General features: G+C 43.3%; 2 long non-coding RNA genes across 4 annotated transcripts in view; both read left to right on the top strand.

Annotated features, from left to right (window-relative positions):
• The window catches only part of LOC102571410 (uncharacterized), a 73,360-nt gene that overhangs the window by 10,566 nt on the left and 44,302 nt on the right, over window positions 1-18,492 (top strand). The gene's annotated exons all lie outside the window — the stretch shown is intronic.
• Window positions 1,961-5,748, top strand: LOC109285061 (uncharacterized). The gene is made up of 2 exons (XR_009455972.1): window positions 1,961-3,135; window positions 3,476-5,748. It is a non-coding gene; the product is annotated as an uncharacterized LOC109285061 (long non-coding RNA).

The following is an 18,492-nucleotide window of genomic DNA, read 5'->3' as shown; positions in this document are numbered from 1 at the left end:
CTTTGAGCTGGTAGAGTTTACAGCAGGTAGCTCTATCAAACATTTTAGCAATCAGTACAATGCATGGTCACAAAGAAGAAGCCAGTGCTCCATAGCTTTTGTAGACACATTTCAGAGGCATCCTTTAAGAAAACTGTAGTTATTTATTAAGAAAGAACTGATTGGTGCTTAAAAGGGATAGCAGGGTCTTTGGTCCAGACAGCTTATGTGGTAGTTTATACATGACACAGAAACATATGTACTTCTTCAAGCAGCCCCTAAAATCTTTGCTCATTGGATGTGGCAGACTGTCATGGAACAAGCAAGTTAGGGAGCCAGGCACGCTTCGGTGTTGGTCAGATGCTACCTCTTGAGGTTTGGAGGATATTCAGAGGAGGAAAATGACTGTTCCGTGGACAGTACCCTTGAAAGAATTTAAGCAAGCAAGGTGGCAGAGACAGGACAAAAAATGAGAATGGTAGGAGTCAAAAATGTGGCAAAGATAACATTCTTCTTACAAATCTTAACTTCTGGGGGCATTTTCAGCATACTTGTGTCTTTTTCCTTTATACCATTATTCACCAAACAAAACCCAGCCCAGTCTCCTTTTCTGGTTAGTATGCCGTATTTACTTGCGTACCACCCGCATGTTTTTCCAAAATTGGGGGGCATATCTTACATGGAAAGCTGGGTTTCTTCCCCAGAATAGAAGCATGGAGGAGTAGATGCATCAATATACTGTGCTTCATATGGCTACTAGCTTTTTCTCCCTGCCAGCACGCAGGAAGTGTACAGTCCATAGGGAGAGGGATGCCATTTTAAACAGTGTCTTCATGAAAAAGCCAGCTTTAGGCCATGGCTCTGGAAATGTTTTTTTTTTTCTACATTCTGCCTTTCAAAAACAAGGATATGGTAAAATTAGTGTAATTTTTGCTGCTTATGGCTTGCATATGCTTCTAAGTTTTGAATCTGTGAGACATGTTGTTCTTTCATTGCTGTTTCATTTTATTTACTGTCCAAAGTTGTTTATTATGTTGAGTTAGCTTATGAAAAGCCGGCTACAGAGACTATGAAATGAGAGTAGTTATGTTTGGCCTTAAATGTTTGTCTATATACTGTGCATTTTTTAAAACACCACCGTCATGGAGCATAATAGTGTCTCAGCTTCTCTCAAAAAACAGCTCTGAAACTCGTTCTTCGTTCTCTTGAGTCCTTTTCAGTTGCATCTGGGGATGTACGCTAACTCTGTAGTTTAGAGACTGATCTGAAATCCTTGATACCAAACTTTAGTTGTTAGACTTGTGTTATGTTGTCCCAGTGGCGGGGGGTCAGACTAGATGACCTGTTCAGGTCCCTTCTGACCCCAAACTGCTATGAAACTACTATGTTAGTCTCAGAAATTATATAAAAAATGGGCACAACCCTAACTCTGAACTGAGGGTGGTGAGGATTCTGTCAGCCAGATGGACATGGGTCCAGCTCTGCACTAACTTCAACAGAGGCACGCAGCTGAAGCACTTCAACCTCTGCCACTGACTTCATGTTTTATTATTCCTACCTTTGGGATGTTCTAGTCCTTTTCTGCTTTTCATGGGATTTATGGTATTTGTAAAAGTACACTGTAAATGTAAAGAAGCCGTAAGAGCCTTGAAACCTTTACATTCTGTCCATGCAGTTGATGCCTGAAATAGTTATTCCTTTTCTGCTCTTTAAATCAGTTTTCACATCACGTAGCAGAAGGTTACCTGGCCTGAGCTGCTCACTGCTGACAACTTAGCAGTCGCATGGAAAATCTGCATTCATCTTAACAACAGGTGGGCAATTTGGGGTAGAGGGAGGAGTGTGGTTGCACGTGCTTTTGACAGATCTGATTTGTTCAACAGATTCATTTTGTATGTTGGGCAGAAAATTCCCCCAAGAAAGCAGGGCCTGGGTGATTAGAAATGGTTTTCTTGACCTTCGACAGGCGATCAAGGTATTGATAACATTTCAAACAGCTTCTTAATCAAAGGGTTTCCTGTCTTCTCTTGTAATCTTTTCTGAAAGTCGCCTTTGTTACCTGCTTTGCCATTCATTTGACAAAAAATTCTTTCCAACTAAACTAATGGGGATGATTATATCATGAGTAGCTGTCTTTATAGCTTTGTGAGGCAGGTAGCAAACCAGCTGTTCTCCAGGAATTTGGACCAGAGCAGTCTTGGCCGCAGATGCAGCCAGCATTAATTGGCACTATTCTCCGAATCAAAGGTAAAATGAGTAGTCTGTTGGAAGGTCTTTCTGATGTATGCTTCTGAAATGAACAGTGCCATTTACTACCTTTGTTTTTTAACTTAAACCACTAGGTAGGACATTTTTTTTATAGAGTGCTTTCACTCAAAATGGAAAGTGGCTAAAAGTTCTCTGCTCAGTTATGCACAGAAATCACTGATGTTCATTTGTAAAAGAGTGAGGAAATGATAATATCAAATTTATAGTATGTTAATTTGTATGGCATCTTTTTTATATACAGTGTCCTCAAATGTTTGATAGAATTACACAACGAATACTAACTTAGGGAGAGAGGAATTCATATAACTCTCCATATACTCTGTATGCAGGAAAGGAATTGGCAGCATACTGCATGCCCTTGAATGTCATGAGAGGAGACTTGGGAAGCTGTTTGAGAAGGGAGTTGTAATGAAAACTTTAGCTAAATTCATTCTGTGGGTGAAATTTGGAAGCCAAACCCTTCTTCAATAAGTGTATTTAACTCTTCCCCACCAGTATTTGTTACATCTATATGACCACTTGGGCTTTCATTGAAGTGAACAGATGGGACTATGATTTCAGCTCCTGACTTGACTCTGGGGAGACCCAGGCCACCACTGTAAACCTATTTCCATTGCATTGTGTTCTTCAGGTGCATTTCCCTCCTTCACATGCACTGCCCTCCACTTCCGTTGTGGGGATATTTAAAAAGCAAATAAAGTATTGAACTCTTTTTAATAAATCTCATTAACTCATTTGAAACTGCACAGAGAAAAATGGAAAGTCACTGCTATTTCCATTTCCAGGGTGTATTTTTCCTGTTGTGTTTTGGCCCGTGGAGAGGCTGTGCCCCATATAAAAAGGGGATAGAGGTGCATACATAGCCTGTTGAATGATGTCATAAGAGTGGTGAGTTTGGGTTTGCTGGTAAGTGATGCAGCAGGGGGCATATGGAAAAAGAACTGTACTGAGAGGCAGGGAAGTAACTCCAATGAAGAGAGAGATTGTAGCTGTGCAATGCAAGGACAAGCATCTCTGTGAAGCCTCAGGTTTGACCTGTGTGGCAGTGCAGGGTTTTGTGATTAGAAATGTGACTGTGAAAAGTGAATAATTGCTAGTGAGAAAAGTGAATCTCACCAAATGAGAGAAGCTTGCAATTTAAAAAAACTCCCAACACCTCAGCTCAGGAGGCTTCTTCTCAGCTTGCTTAGCTGAGTCCTGGCTTCAGTGATGTGTGTGTTCCTTTCAGATGCATCACAGCAACAACATCGGGATGAGAACTCAGAAAATAAATCAGTCTGCACCTTGGCATGCACAGCAGCTATTCCCTCTCTCCATTAAATCTTTCTTATTAGAGCTAAACTTTGGAGACATCACTGGGGATAGTCTGCAAGCTATTACTGCAGTGGACCACGTCGATCATCTGACCCTCATAACTATGCATCTGGGAGCATTCTCAAGAACATTGTGGTAGCAGTTCTGCATCCTACTTGGCTTGCCACTGCATCCTTGCTGAGCACTTGGTTTGGGGAACAGCTGATAAACTCCATGTTCAAATGGCAGATTCCTGAAAAGACTTCACAGTACAGATGCAATTAATGCCTGGCTTTGTAAACTCTGGGACCTTTCTGTTGTCATGGTGCTAGAAACCATTCAAGTGAAGCTCAGATTGCCAAGACCTATAATCTAAAAGATATATTTTTGTTTGGTATGATAATGGATCTAGGCCCACACTGTGCCTAGCCTAGACTCCTACGAGTTCCCACCCGGTCCTCTTCTAAAACACACCAGAGCTGCTGCTGATTTACTGGCCAGAATCATGCTCCCACCCATGCCTTGAAACAGTACTACTGAGCCCATGACTTATTACTAGATGGCTTCCTTAATGGCACTGGTGTATGCCTGTGATGTGATGTGAAAAAGCATTACCATAAGATTGCTCAGAAAACTTTCTGACTTGTAATAATGCCTATTACCATCTAAAATGCATCCTAAGTGTAATGTATAACAAGGCCCTCAGTATTGGGCTTAAACTTGCTGAAATCATCTTCACTCTGTAAAATCATTGGGCGGTACTAGGAGATTTGCCTGGCTGGAGAAATTGAAAAAGAAGATTCTGTGTGCCTAAAGTATATTAGGGCCGTACATCAGGGCCTCAACAATGATTTCAGAAATGGTTTTCCTTCTCACCTGTCTGATTCTTTGCAGCTTAGGAAGTTTTTCATTTGCTTTGTATTCTGGGAAGGGCTAGGCTGATGCAAATGCTGAATCACTAGAATGTTACTATATAAATGTTAATTCAAAATGTTAAGTTGCTGTCTCTTACTTGTACATAATCTTGCATTCTGCATTACAGTAACATCAGTAACCTCTGTTAGGATCATTGTCTGGTTGTGCCAGGTGCTGAAGGGCATGCAGCAGGACAGTCGCTGCCTGAAAGAGTTTACAGTCTGCAGGACTGCAAGATGTAACAGGTGGTTGCAACACCCAGTGGAGGGGTTGAGGGAAAGGAAGATGAGGGTGGCTATAATAGAAACATGAGACTAAGTAGACTAGTCACAGGCATTACTTCCAGATCCTCATTTTTTTTTTTTTAATGATTTCTAAATGACACCCAGGGAATGAATCTCCAGTACCTTGCTCGTTTTGCTGGCAATTCAACTGTTGTGCAGTACAGTCCTGTAACGATTACATTATTAGGAATTTAGGAGGCTAGTGGGCTTTTTTTGTTCGTGTTTTTTATTTTTTATTATTTTTACAGTTTTGTGTAGCAGAACTTTTTTTTTTAATGCAAAGGCTATTTACAGTGCCAGTAGGATTAGCTGTGAGCATAGTCCAACAAACATTTTGGATTTCCTTTACATTGCTGTGGCCAATCCTGCAGTGATTATGCATGTGAAACTCGTACTGACTCCAGGAGCAGTGCTGTAGGGTCAAACTGTATTATTAACTCAACATCTCTGTTTTGCAAAGGGAGCAAATGGAAAAGGCATAACTAGTATTGTTTGTTTATTTTAGTTTCCTTTAAGCACACACACATTTAGATCAGACTTGTGTATAAGCACACATCATCATCTTGGCTTTCCCTGGTGTTTCCTGAGACCTGTAAATAGTGCAGCTTCAGTTTGGGATCTGCCACCACAGCAAAAGTACGAAAGCTTATTAGATGCCAAGCCTAATGCTGAGGTTTAATTATCCATTATTGGCATGTGCAAGTTTGGTTTGCATTTTAATTGCCGCACAAACAGGGGCCCCATGTTAGTGGATTTGTTATAAACAGCATTAACATTGGAAAAATGGAATTGTAAAATATTACACAAAAAATGCGGCTTCAATTAGTGAGGAGTTTGTGTTCAGGGGCCTAATCGGTAAAGCTTCCCTAGTGCTGTGGGGCACTGGGGTTTGCATATTTGACAGCACTTATTTGGACTGCATATATTTTCCTGGTTTTGGCAGATTGGATGCTAATAATGTCAGTATCTCAACAAGATCCTCTCAGAAATAAAACATGTTTTATAAATATGCCAGATTCAGATTCCAGGCAGACTTAGTTGCTGGTGTTATTGGTGCCTCATTTTGTTTTCACTGGGTCTACAAAGCTAATAAGCAGAACAGGAAAGGAGTGGGGCACAGGCACCGCTAAAATGCTGGTTGGCAACTCAGCTGGCCTCTTTCACTTGCTGGGGATCTTCCACAGAGATAAAATATCTGGCCCAGCTTTGCAAACTGATTATTCCTTGGATACCACTTGTGTGCAGGCTGCAGGTGGCTCATTATCTTATCTTTTCTTCATGTTGTTGTATGAAGAATGAACTTAATTAAAAAAAGTGTTTAGCTGTTGACTGTTCTCCCTATGTTTAGAGGCCTTTGGGGATGTTGCCCAGCCAGCTGCAAAAGCCCTGTGTTATGATGGCCAAGGCGGCTGCATGGCCGTCTAGGGCCTAAAGGGGTAACAAGAAATCATTCATGGCTTCCTCCTCCTCCTCCCCGCCAGGAACTGCACTCTGCTTCTCTAACATACCCAGGCTGTGCCAACTCAGGAGCAAGTGTCAGTGATGGGGAGGGACCCTTCATTTATTCCTACAAAGCGGCACCTGGCCACTTCTGACACTGAACTGAACCACTGGAAAGTTTTTTTACTTTCTGCCTGGTTTTAAATAAACCAAAAAATAGCATGAAGAATTTACTTTTACTACTGGAAAATGGAAATGCCTTTTCTGTGTTGAAGGAAATTGTTTTGAAGTGTGATACTCGTGATCTCTATAACCAAATGCTTGAAATATTCCTTTTGTGCAATATTGCTGCCAACTGTTCAGCTCTTTAAAGGAAATGCTCTCATTAAATGCTCTCATTACTGAATCAAATCCTTTAAATGTATTTCTTAAAACTAATGAAAATAAGAAGGAAAAAACCCACTTATTTTCCCAGCAGGGAACTCTGAATGAAACTCTTAGACACTCGTTTGGCATAAATTCCTGGCTTAGGTTGGACACTTTGAATTATGTGTTAGAGCTTCATGGACTGGCATGCATTTGCACTCATGTTATTTTATAATGCTGAGCAACTTTTGCTGAGACCTGAATAACACTGCTACCTATGGCTTCTGTAGTCAAATTTAGATATTAGGACCAACTCAGATGCCCCCTTATGCCCAGATTCAATTTGTTCATGGTCTCAGTCAGCAGTAGCTCATGCTGTACCTCCTCACTGGGATTGCATTTCTCTGAAACAGTAAGATTTGCTTTGTTGCTGGCTCATAACCATATAGAAAATGGGAAGGAAAATCGTGAGCAACTGAAGTGACCAAGTGAGGCCCACTGCCTGCATGCCTCCCTGAAGCATCAAGAAATTGGTGATTCTTGCAGGCAGAGTACCAGGATAGTTGGACTGAGCCAACAGGACAGCATCTAGGTGCCATATTTTCAGCAGCGTTGGCAAGTGTCCTTTTTTTGTTAATACCAGGTTAACCCTGCAGTGGTTAGTGTTAGATCTGTGCTGGCTAGAGCGTGAGCTTGATTCCTTTCCTTTATTAGGGCATGCCCTTGGATGGTTCTCTTTTTCCTACTCCAGGTATCATGCTGGGACCATTCTTCTGGTGTTTGGCTTTATTATAGTGCACTGATTTCAAATTGCTTACTGCTGCCGAGTGCTCTGCAGCCAGCCAAGACCAGCTTTATTCATAGTACTGACTACAGTGATAAAGAATTTAGCAAAATACTGTCAACTATAACCTGCCTATTTTCAGGCCAGCTTCTCTGCCTGCTGGGAATATGCACCTGTGATAGGCTGCCTGAGTCCTAGGTAGCATTTTGACTTTTGTGCATGGACAGCTGAAAGAGAATGAATTCAGCAGTAAAACAAAGCAGGGACGAATCTAGAGCAATGTAAAGAAATGTACTGGTTTAGGATTTGTGATCTTTGTGGCCTTTTCACCTTTGACTTGGCATTTACATGTTCGTCTGTTCATCTCAGCTAGCTTGTCTTTTCACTGGTAGACAAAGGAGTGAAGACTGACCCTGAAACACCCACAGACTGGTTCAGCCTTGGGTAGCAGAAAGATATATGAGCTTTATTAGAACTTCAGTGCAGAGTGTGTTGATGGACTCTGAATAAGGCTGCATTCACTGTGCCCTTGTACTGAAACCTACTGTTGTATGCAAGAAGCAGGGATAAGCAAAGACACTTTGCTGACTAAACACAGCTATGTTTTGCACCAATCAAAGCATCCACAGAAGCTCCCTTGCGAGGAAGAAATCCAAAGGAAATGAGGGCCATAGTAGAGAGTTAGGAAACAAACCCAGGCAAGGGGGGAAATAAAATCTAGGACAAAAGCAAGCAAGCTGAGTCAGAACACTATGGCCCTATCATTGAGGAAGCTGACACAGGATGAATAATTGGAAAAGTGTTATAAATCCATATCGTATCTCATCCCAAAGAACCTTGTCTGCCTATGTCCTTAGACCAACACAGCTACAGCCTATACCCATGAATTCATACTGGTGCTCCCACTACAAGCAGTGTCTTTGCTACTTGCTTGTCAGCACCTCCTAACAGCCAACTGTCAGCAAAAAAAGAAAGCTTTAAAGATATTAAAGGAGGGCATTAAAATTCCCAAAGGGGAATAGACTCCGCAGTCTATTCATAGTCGCAGGAGATGCACTGAGGATATCTGCAGCAGGCAATGAGGTGAAAGTGCCACACTCCTGCCCAAGGTGTTCATTTAAGCCCCACTGAACCATTTCAGATCTCAATCTGGGTCACCACTGCAGTGTCTGGAGGGAAGAGGAGTTCATGAGCCTGCCATATCATAATTACCAGATGGTCAGATGATCCAAAAATATGCCAGCTGGGTATCTGCTGTCTATAGCCAGGGGCCAGGCAGCCTGAAAAGCAAAACACTGAAGGCTGCAGTGTTTGGGGTTTCTGTTGTTGTACAGCACTGGCTGTGCTGTTTTGGGACGAGAAAATTCTTAATTTTTTCTGTGCAGTTAGTTTGAACAAATAAGACTGTCTCTGAACCTTAGTGATGCTACCGAGAGAGTGGCAGGCACAGAGGTGTGAGTGCATGATGTGCCAGACTAACAGATACCTATGCTGTCCTGACTGTTTCCATAGTCTTTCTTTTATTTGCTGACCTTTCCTTTGCTGCTTTAAAAGTTCCATTTTTCCATTCAGCTAAGGTGCGTGGCATACGTGTCACACTTCAGTTACACTGAGGTAAAAACTAAGACAATGAAAGCAAGTCCACACTTTTTTCCATAGTCTGTTCTGCAGCGGAACAATGAGTTGTGGACTTCCTTCGTATTTATCTGTATGCCAGGTGTTTTCTGCATACTAAGGCAAATATTCAGGCTGTTTGGGGATACAAGTGCTGTACCCCAGAACAGAAACAAGTGAAGTTGCTCATAGGATTTTCACGAGAAGAAGAAAAGGTCAGAGCCACCTATACTTCTCATGAGGCTTCTCAGCAAAGCTCTTTGGCCTTGTCTGTATTTGAATCCTTAGACACTTATCTTCAGAGCTAGAAACAGTTTAGGAAAGGGCCAGGCATGTTTATCACCAGGAACTAACCGCGTGTTGGAATCTGCTAGAACTTTCAGCAGAGTTCTGTTACCTTTTTTGCATCTAAGCGGAAACTTCCCAACCATTTTAATGGCTTTTTTGGCACTTACGCACAGGTTGTGATTCCATTACCCTACATTGTAGATAACACTCTTTGAACGTGGAAAGGATTTTATAAAGATGGTGATTGTGGCGCAGCACCAGTGGGGTGCTTGCCACGGAGTGTAGGCTGCAACAAGCTGGAGGGGTGCCTGTATGGGAGGCAGCCTAGAGACACCCCGAGCAGGTGGTTTTAGGGGGGAGGTGTGTGGCGGAGTTGCTCACCACTTTAGGGCTATCACAGGCTCTGGGAGCAGCAGGGAAAAGCCTTCCCTGCTAAACATTGTACAGGGAAGGTGGATGTCAGAGCGCCGTAAGGGCTCTGCCACTTCCAGACCTGGCTCAGGCAGCAGGCAGGTGCGGCTCAGCCCTGACGAGCAGCCATGTTCGCTCCCAGGCCAGTTTGCTGCCAGACACCGAGGAAGCAACATCTCCTGGAGGAGCTGCTGCTCCGAGAACAGCTTGGAGGTAAGGGTGAGGCTATGGGGAAGTAGGAGGCCTCGTGGGTCCTGGGCACGACCTAAAACGGCACCCTGCTGGGATAGGGAGGCCTGGTGATCCTGCCTGTGGTGGGGCAGGGCCAGCAAATGCCAGGATCGAGGCCCTCCCTAGTGTAGGGTAGGCTGGGGCGCCTAAGCCCCTGCCCCCACCACCTGGGGGTTACATGGATAACATTGGTGGGATTAGTGGGGCCAGGGACTTCCATATGGGACACCTGGGCGAGTGGGGGTGCAGGACCCCGCAGGGGAGGAGTGGGGTCCAGGTAAGCTTCGAGAAACGCTTGAGCCTGAAGGGCTGCAAGACCCGTAATAGGAGCAGTTGATGCCCTGGTGAGAGGGAGCGAGGGGTGGGACAGGCACGCTGACGAGCCTGCGGGGATGTCGGACCCCAGACCCGAGTATGGGCCGGAGTCGAGAGTGGCAGTTGTAGAGCCCGGTGAGCGAGGGGCCTGAGTTGGGTCCAGGTAAGCCTTGGGGCGCCTGGGGCCACAGGTGGGCCAGAAGGCAATTGGAGGGTGGCAGAGGAGGAGCCACAAGGAGAACGGGGCGAGCCATCAGCCCCTTGATGGAGAACAGCTGGGGGAGTTACCGGCTGCGAGACCGGGGCAGAGTCGGCACAGTATTTTGTGAACCGCCCCGCGCGCGCTCGCTCGCTCGCTCAGATGGGGGTAGCGGGAGAAGCCCAGAAGGCTGCGCGCTTGCTGGCCGGGGAGTGAAGAGAATCAAGCCTGAAGGCCCTTCAGGAGAGGGCAGGGTGAGTGAGAGAAGGGGCGGTACGGGTGAGGCCTAGGCAGCGCGGGGTGAGAGGGACCCGTACGAGCGTGGCCCAAGCAGGGCAGTAAGAGAGAGGCTCAATACTGTGACGAGTTGGGCCCGGCCTGAGGCCAGAGCGTAGCGCAGCAGTTAGCAACGTCTGTGAGGCACGGGACGTGTACGGGTGGTCGGAGTGTGTACCTTTGGTCCTTGTCAAAGGGCAGCCTCCTGCCTCGCCTCGCTACCAGCTCAATTATTTACAGTCAAGGCGAGCAGGTGGGCGGTGGGCGAGGAATTCCCACTTGTCACAGCCATCAATTGTTTTTTGTGTGTGTTCATGGGGGAGAGGACAAGAAGAACGGGTTTACACTGAAACAGCGGAAATTTAAGTTGAATATTAGGAAGAAATTTGTAACTCTGAAGGTGGTTAAGCACTGGAACAGATTACCTTGAGAAGTTGTGAAGTCTCCATCACTGGGAGTTTTTGACAGAGTAGGAAAAAACTTGTCTGCAGTGGTTTGGGCAGGGGATGATCCTGCCTTGAGCTTGGGGGTTGGAGTAGGTCACCTGCTTAAGGATCTCTTCCAGCCCCTCTATTCTGAAGCTTCCCTTGGGGTGGGCAGTAGGTGCCACAAGCCCTGGGGTCAGCACTGCATTTAACATGTAGCAATCCTGGGTAGTATCCACTTGCTTCTCATGGTTGTGTCTTCGTGTTCAGTGTCTGTGTGACCTACACGTGCAATTTCATAATTGGTTCTTGAATTTAATATTCGTTTGGCTTATAAGAACTCCCCTGCTCATCAGCATACACAATCCTTTTGTTTTGGACTGACTTGTATTCTCCACCTGCCCACACTGCCAGGAAGGCCTGGTTCATAGATTCATAGTTGTTAGGGTCGGAAGGGACCTCGTTAGATCATCGAGTCCGACCCCCTGCATGGGCAGGAAAGAGCTGGGTCTAGGGTTCATTGCTGGTCCACCTAGCAGTGCAAATACAGCGTGATCCATCACCATTTGATGGCTAATGCATGCTTACTTAGCAAGGTGCAAAGCAGGGAAGAACCAGGTCACTGATTTAAAAGTTGCTAGCAATTAAGGACACTCACAAATATGTAAATATATAGGGTAACTTCGGGGCCTATGTCTTCAAATTTCTAGATGACAATGCTGAAGTGGAACTTGCTCATTAGGTTTTGGCAGAAAACAGAACTGCAATTATTTTAGGAAGGGCTTGGCACTTGCATGCCATGCTATAAGTACCAGGCTTGATATGGATTGTGTCTGGGAATACATTTCTGCACAATCAGCAGTAATTTAGAGACAGAAATCTGAGATGTAACTGATGTCGATTCCATGGCTCCCATTCTCTCGTTTCTTTATTTGTGCCTTAAGAGCTCTGAGCTGAGACAGAGACCCTCAGTTTTCTCTCTGATGTTGAGTGCTTTTTTATAGTAGTGGTTTTATTTTTTGTGGTCTGTATTTCCTGCTGTGACTCATTTAAATAATTTATTTTTAAGGAGGTGAGTTTCAGGGTTTCTTTGTTATCACCAGGAGTAGAATTGTTTTAATAAATTATATTAAAGGGGCAACTTTTCCTTCTAATTTCACAAGGGGGTAGAAATGACTTTCCAGGTCTGTCTTTGCTTTTAGAACAGACACAGTGAGAGTGTATTTCTGCCTGTAAATGAAACATTTTAATTTATTATTATTTTCACAATAAGCACAAGGACGTCTCTATTTTGTAGCGCACTGGTGCAGAGGGGTGCAGTTAGGCCTGTCCCAGGATGTTGAAATACCCTGAGAGCTTGGAACAATGATCACACATTTCAAAACTCCAGTTGTATACACAACAGGTCCATGATTTACTTCATCAAATAAGATTTTCTATGCAGAGGTAGTGCCTGACCCTGCAAACTGTGTGCCCGCTCCTTTTCTAGAGCGTGTGGAATAGGGCCCTACCAAAGCAAATGGAGCAGTTAGGTCTTCGACGCAGCAGGCCTCGCTCAGAAAAACCTTGTGTTGAATTTGGGCACCAGAGAGCCAGCTCCACAGACTCAAAATAGGGAGCGTATTTTTAATCTGAGCACAACCACTGCATATTTTTAATTTCCTATTTCTAGTGTGAGGGAAAATTAAATGTATCCTTCTGTAATTCTTCATGACAGTTCATTTGCATGTTATGAAATTAGTGTTTTACATTTGTGTGAAATTTCACATTTCAGCAGACAGATATTCCCAGTAAATCAGCTACAGCTGTATTCCTCAGGAATACACCCTTCCATTCATCTCTGAGTTGTCACATATTAATGCAGAATTAAAAAAAAATAATAATAATATCTGAGCATTGATACAAGTCTAGCAAATAATTGTATACATATAAAATATTTATTGTTTGCTCATAAAAAGGAAAGCCACAATGATAAGATAGAAAAGTTTTACAGTGTAACAAAAAATATATATAAAATTTTATAGCACTAATCAAGAACAGGAAAGTATTGAGTTCCACAACACCTTTAAATTTTAAACAGACCCATACTGCAAAATCCCTTGAGCAAAACTTAAATAATATATTATAAAGATATAAATTTGACTCTGCCTCTCCCAAAAAGGCAAGGTTGTGTGTTGTCGTGAGACCCAACCTGGGTTGCAAACAGGCTGTAACAAGATGCTAGCAAAAACAAAACAAACAAACAAAAACCCATTTATGATCCAGCTATAGGCCTGTCTTTATTGTACTTATAAAATATACATAGCCTTTTATTGAATTGCCTGCTGTCGAAATCTGCAAGAATTTTATTGCTTTTTACTGTCCTGGAGAGGAATAAAGCAACAGCTTCTGTGTAATTTCATAAGAAGCAAGGACAGTAAATCTAATTTCGTTGGATATGGGATCGATAAAAAATCATCCATTGATCTTAAAATTAGTGATATCAATGACAAGAAGCTTTGGAATATACAACAGCAGTATTTTGTCCATACATTTTTGATTTTCATGGTGGAGGGGAGAGTTGTAAAGCATTTTGGGATATTTATGACTGAACACATTTTGAGTAGCAGTGCACTGTATGATCTATTTTAAGGTATACATTCCTGTATTTCCCACTGTAAGTACCTTAGTCGGCTTCATTATTGAACAGAGGTTTTCACTGTGTGTTCTTCATAGCAGTATCTTCTTTCCTTCACCTTGAAGTGGGATGCCACTGGCTGCGCAGTGTGGGGAGGGTCAGCGGGATTTGGCTTTAGAACATAACCTTCTCTTTTCCTTACACTGAACTTGGGATCAAAATATGAAAACCCCAAACTCCCACTCATGAAGACAGTAGCCCTGGAACATGAAAAGCTGGGTGCAATATTGAAGTAAAATATGCAGCTTAGCAGCTTTTCAATGAGAGGTATAGTGTGCTGCTGTTGGCCACACTTCTAGCTTTGGGAATCCTTTTGATTCTTATTTTCAAATTCTTGCACATCCCAGGGGAATCCTGGGCCAATATAGGAAGAGCTGAAGCTGTTTATCATATAGCTTATAACTTTTGTATACAAAAAAATCTATAGTAAGATAATTTCCAAAGTACATAATAAGGTCAGCATAACTATGCAGGAGCCAGAGGGAAAGAAATCAGTGCTTTTATTTATCATACATTTTCTGCTTTACAAAATCAGGGTGTTGTAGCACCGTGAGTATATAGCAACTCGTAGGCTCAGGTGCTTAAATTGGTGGGGATGATACAGAGGCATTGCTTCATTCACCACTGAAAGGGCCAAGCAGTTATTTATCAGCCGACAGCAACCTGGCAAGGCAGTTTGGTGCAGGAAGTGAAGAAGAATCTCTTAACTGAAACTTTAGAAGGATGGGAGATTTAAGGAGGGTGAATTTGAATATAGCTGCAAACGTTAAAAGAAAAGAGCAAGAGAAAGGGGAGACGCAGGGAGCGCAGGCCGTGTAAGTGAAAGGAAGTGATTTCTGTTTCTAAACACAACCAGACTTCTTCCTCTGCTGTATCTTAAATGTTGGAATGACATGGCAGCAAGACAGTCCTTTAGCATTAGCCAAAAAAGAAGCCCTTTGGTCATGTAGAGACCTGACTGTGACCCCTACCGTGGGCAGTTTGTTGCAGTCTGGAATGCTGGAAACCGTGACTCATCTCTTTTTATCCAAATTAAGTTTCATAAAAAAAATTAAAGTTTGAACTTTATAAAGGTGGGGGGGGAGGGCACAAGTAGTGCTTTTCACAAAGAGCTTATCTGGTAGTGATGCTGCTCAGTATGATAAGTGGAAGCCTTGGAAATCCAAACTTTTTGTAATCTGAAGCATGAAAATGCAATTAGATTGTGCTTCCGTCGTTAAATTAATCTAAGGATGTTAGCAAGAAATTCTGTACTTATCAGATGAAAAGGAAAGTACAGGTTAATCCCTTGGATAACAGAAATAAAAGCAAGGAATGCTGCTCAGCAAATGACTGTATTTTCCCATTACCTTATAGCCCACAGAATTATATTCTTCATTATTACTAACACAAGCTCTTTGCAGTGCATTAGCTCCCTGATCTAGGTCATACGCTTGCTTGGGTGTGGCATATCCTGTACGGTTTCAGGCAGTTGTTTTTCAGCACTGTGACTGGATGGCCAGTAGTCCATGTAAGTTATTTCAGTACAGGGGTAGCTGGCTTAATTCCTGCCTGCTTGTACCGTTAATGAAGTAATGATCTGTTAGTTTACTAAGCCCTGGAACAGCCAGGCTTGAACAAACCACACCCCTGTGAGAGGTATCCAGCCCAGCTCCTCTCATCTCACACGGTTATGTGGGACATCTGAGGCAAATGTGTGTAATGGTATCTTGCTGTGTCTTGCTTCTCGGGCTCGGGCAACCAGAATTCGTATTTTAGCTCCTAGGAGAACTGCAACAGAACTGTTTTTGATAAAGGCCGAGTTCTGTAACTGTGGATGTTTGATTCCAGGGGAAAGGGGCCTGAATCAAGTCTGGGCAGGAAAGCCAACTTCAAACCATCACCTTCTCTGGAGAGTGCCCTAACCACCGAGCACGAGACTAAGTGCTGCTGGGAGGGCACCCCTCAAGCTGCTAGTGTGCAGGGAAGAATTCAAGATTCCCTGAACCAGAGAGAGAGAGAGAGAGTGGCTTTGTAGTCTAGTGGTTAGAGCACTCACTTGAGCAGGGAGGAAGTCCTGTGTTCCAGTTCGTCTTCCATGTACCATTTATGTACTTCACATTAAACAGCTCTGGGACAAAGCCTTGCTTTCTCTTCCCTCCTCCTCCCCTTTCACTGGCCAAATGAATCTCGATTTCTTTTTGCCAACTAACACAGCTTCAACAGGAGAATCAGGAATACTGGCAGGGGGCTGATCCCATGGGTGTACTGTATAAGAATGCTCTTCTACAAACTTTGCAGGAGCTCTAGTAAGTTGTAAGGGGCTAGTGTAGGCTGAGCAGGGACTTTTTCTTCTTTTGTGGTTGGGGAGATGATGGAATTTCAACTCTGGTTAAACCCTTGAAGGAGAAACACTCCTGGGGGAGTGTCTCCTGCTGATGACTAGTGCTAGCATGCAGGATCCACTTCCTCTGCTTCTGGGTCCTCGGACAGAATGAAAGACTTTTTGTACGTGAAGCCTCTAGTGGGGCAGTGCAAAAGAGTGGAGGGTTGCTTCAGTGCATCATGCATGAAAGGAGGGGATTTGCTCAAGGAAACTCGGCTCCGACATTTTCCTTCACGGTCTGTGTTCTTCCTGCTTGTGGCACACCAGATGCATTTGAATCATGCATATACTGTTCTGGTGGGTGCTGCTGGGTGTTGAAAATTGGGCAGTATCAACTACCTTGGAATGAAGGACTTGCATGACTCTCAGCAAAAGCTTCTGTCAGCCTCTTGTTTTCTTTGAGGAAGCTGGGGTTACTAGAATATGGGCATTGATGCACTGAAAGGAATGGGCCCATAAGAGGCCTATAATAAACAGTACTTGCTTTGATACTTGTGCAGAAACAGGTGGTGTAACAAGTTGTCAACATCTGAGCCTTGCCATTGTTGAAATGAAATAACTGCTGACCTTCTGCAGGTGTGTAGACCAACCATGTTAGGCTTGTGCTTATCAGGTTTCCCTGGAGTGGAGCTGTGTACCTTCATAAGCTGAGACGGTTCATTATGCTAACAGCTGAGCTGCTGCACACAAATAGCCGTGGGCAGAAACCACTAGACTGATGCCTCTGCATCTGCATGGGTTCCTCTTATGTTGACTTCAACTTTTAGTCCTTTGCGTGTGTCAGCTGTGTATAGGTGAATGAGTGCCTCTCGAATTCTAATGCAATAGACTGGTGATACCAGCGGTTGGGGTTTAATCCATTTTCAAATGAATAAGAAATGCCAAACCCCTGATGGCAGGGCAGTGAAAGAAACAGTAAGAGTAGGGAGGCCACGGAAAGACCATGTCTTAGTCACAGAGGCAAAGGGGGGTGGTGTGTAATTCTGATCGTGGGCTGGAACTCAGGAGGCCCAGGCTTTGCTACAGGCTTCTAGTGAGAAGTTGGGTAAATCAGTTAGTCTCAGTTTTAGTTTTCTCATCTCTAAAATAGGTATTGTAATACTTTCCTATCTCTCCTAAGGGTGTTCTGAGATTAAATATATTAATGTATGGGAAATGCTTTGATGCCATAGTACCACAGGAAATCTTACAAATATTGTAACAGAGTTGGAGTGTTATATTGGAGCTGGTCCAGGAAGTGCACAAGAGGCAAGGGTTCTTTTCTGATATCTTTTATTGGATCAACCATGTAGTTGGGAGAGCTGTTGGACAAGTTTCCGGGCATCAAGTGTCCTTCCTCAGGTCGCCTGAGGAATGTCACACTTGCTTCAAATTGTTTACTGTTTTCAATGAAAACAAATGGCATTTTTGATTGCCTTGATGAACAGTTATCTTGTAACAAAACATAATTTTTTGTCCTAAAAAGCGTTAAAATTTTCCAGTGAAAATGGTGAATTTTAACTTGGGGGAACTTGTAGCTCGTTCTTTGGTGAAATTAAGTGTTTCTCATTTGAGTAAATAGAATAATTTCTCCCTAGAGTAGGTCTGAGTATTTTCACCTAACCCTATAAAAAAAAAAAAAACTCCACATGTACACATGGAAGTGCATAATAAGAAAATCTCTGCATAAGAAAAATATTTTGGCTCTCCTTTTAACACACAACTCAGTGTGGAGAGGATGCTTTTACTAAGGTGCTACTGTTGTGCCTTTGACGAACATCTTTGCACACTGGCTGTCTTTGGTGAGGTTGCTAATTTCCAGAAGTCGAAAGCCTTTGCAGGGTATAGGATAAGCTGCCCAGTAAACTTTAGAGACGCACGTACAGAAATGGAGCTAAGATGGAAACGTGCCTTTGCCGGCCACAGTAACGGCAAAATGCTCTGCTCTCCGAGCAAGGCTGGCAAAACTTTGAAATGGAGATTCCAAAATGTGGCTGTTGGGAGAGCCACCATGTAAAAATGAAAGCTGTCTGTGATATGTCCCAGAAAGGGGCATTTCATATCCAGATATACATACAAAGGTTCATTTAGTGTCTTAAGGGTTTTTAGCCCCAGGTACTCTTATATGAAGGTGCTTATCTGGGAGCCCTGCAGCCAAAAGGAATGTTTAAAGTTGGTTTGGCACCCTTTACAGTATGCTCGTAATAGCAAGACATAATCTGCTGCTAAAGGCATCCAAGTAAATATGTATTTAGGGATAAACTGATACCAGAGCCCTGCTGAAATAATCTGTTATCAGATGCTGGCTCCTTAAAGCTGGGAGATACCAGATACCTTAAAAAATTCAATATCATCTTTTTCATGAAACAAATGTTCTTTAAAG

This window comes from Alligator mississippiensis, chromosome 12, assembly GCF_030867095.1.
Source record: "Alligator mississippiensis isolate rAllMis1 chromosome 12, rAllMis1, whole genome shotgun sequence".
In the NCBI taxonomy this organism is placed as follows: Eukaryota; Metazoa; Chordata; order Crocodylia; family Alligatoridae; genus Alligator; species Alligator mississippiensis.
Note: the sequence above shows the minus strand (reverse complement) of the source record. Positions and strands in the feature narration are given on the sequence as shown.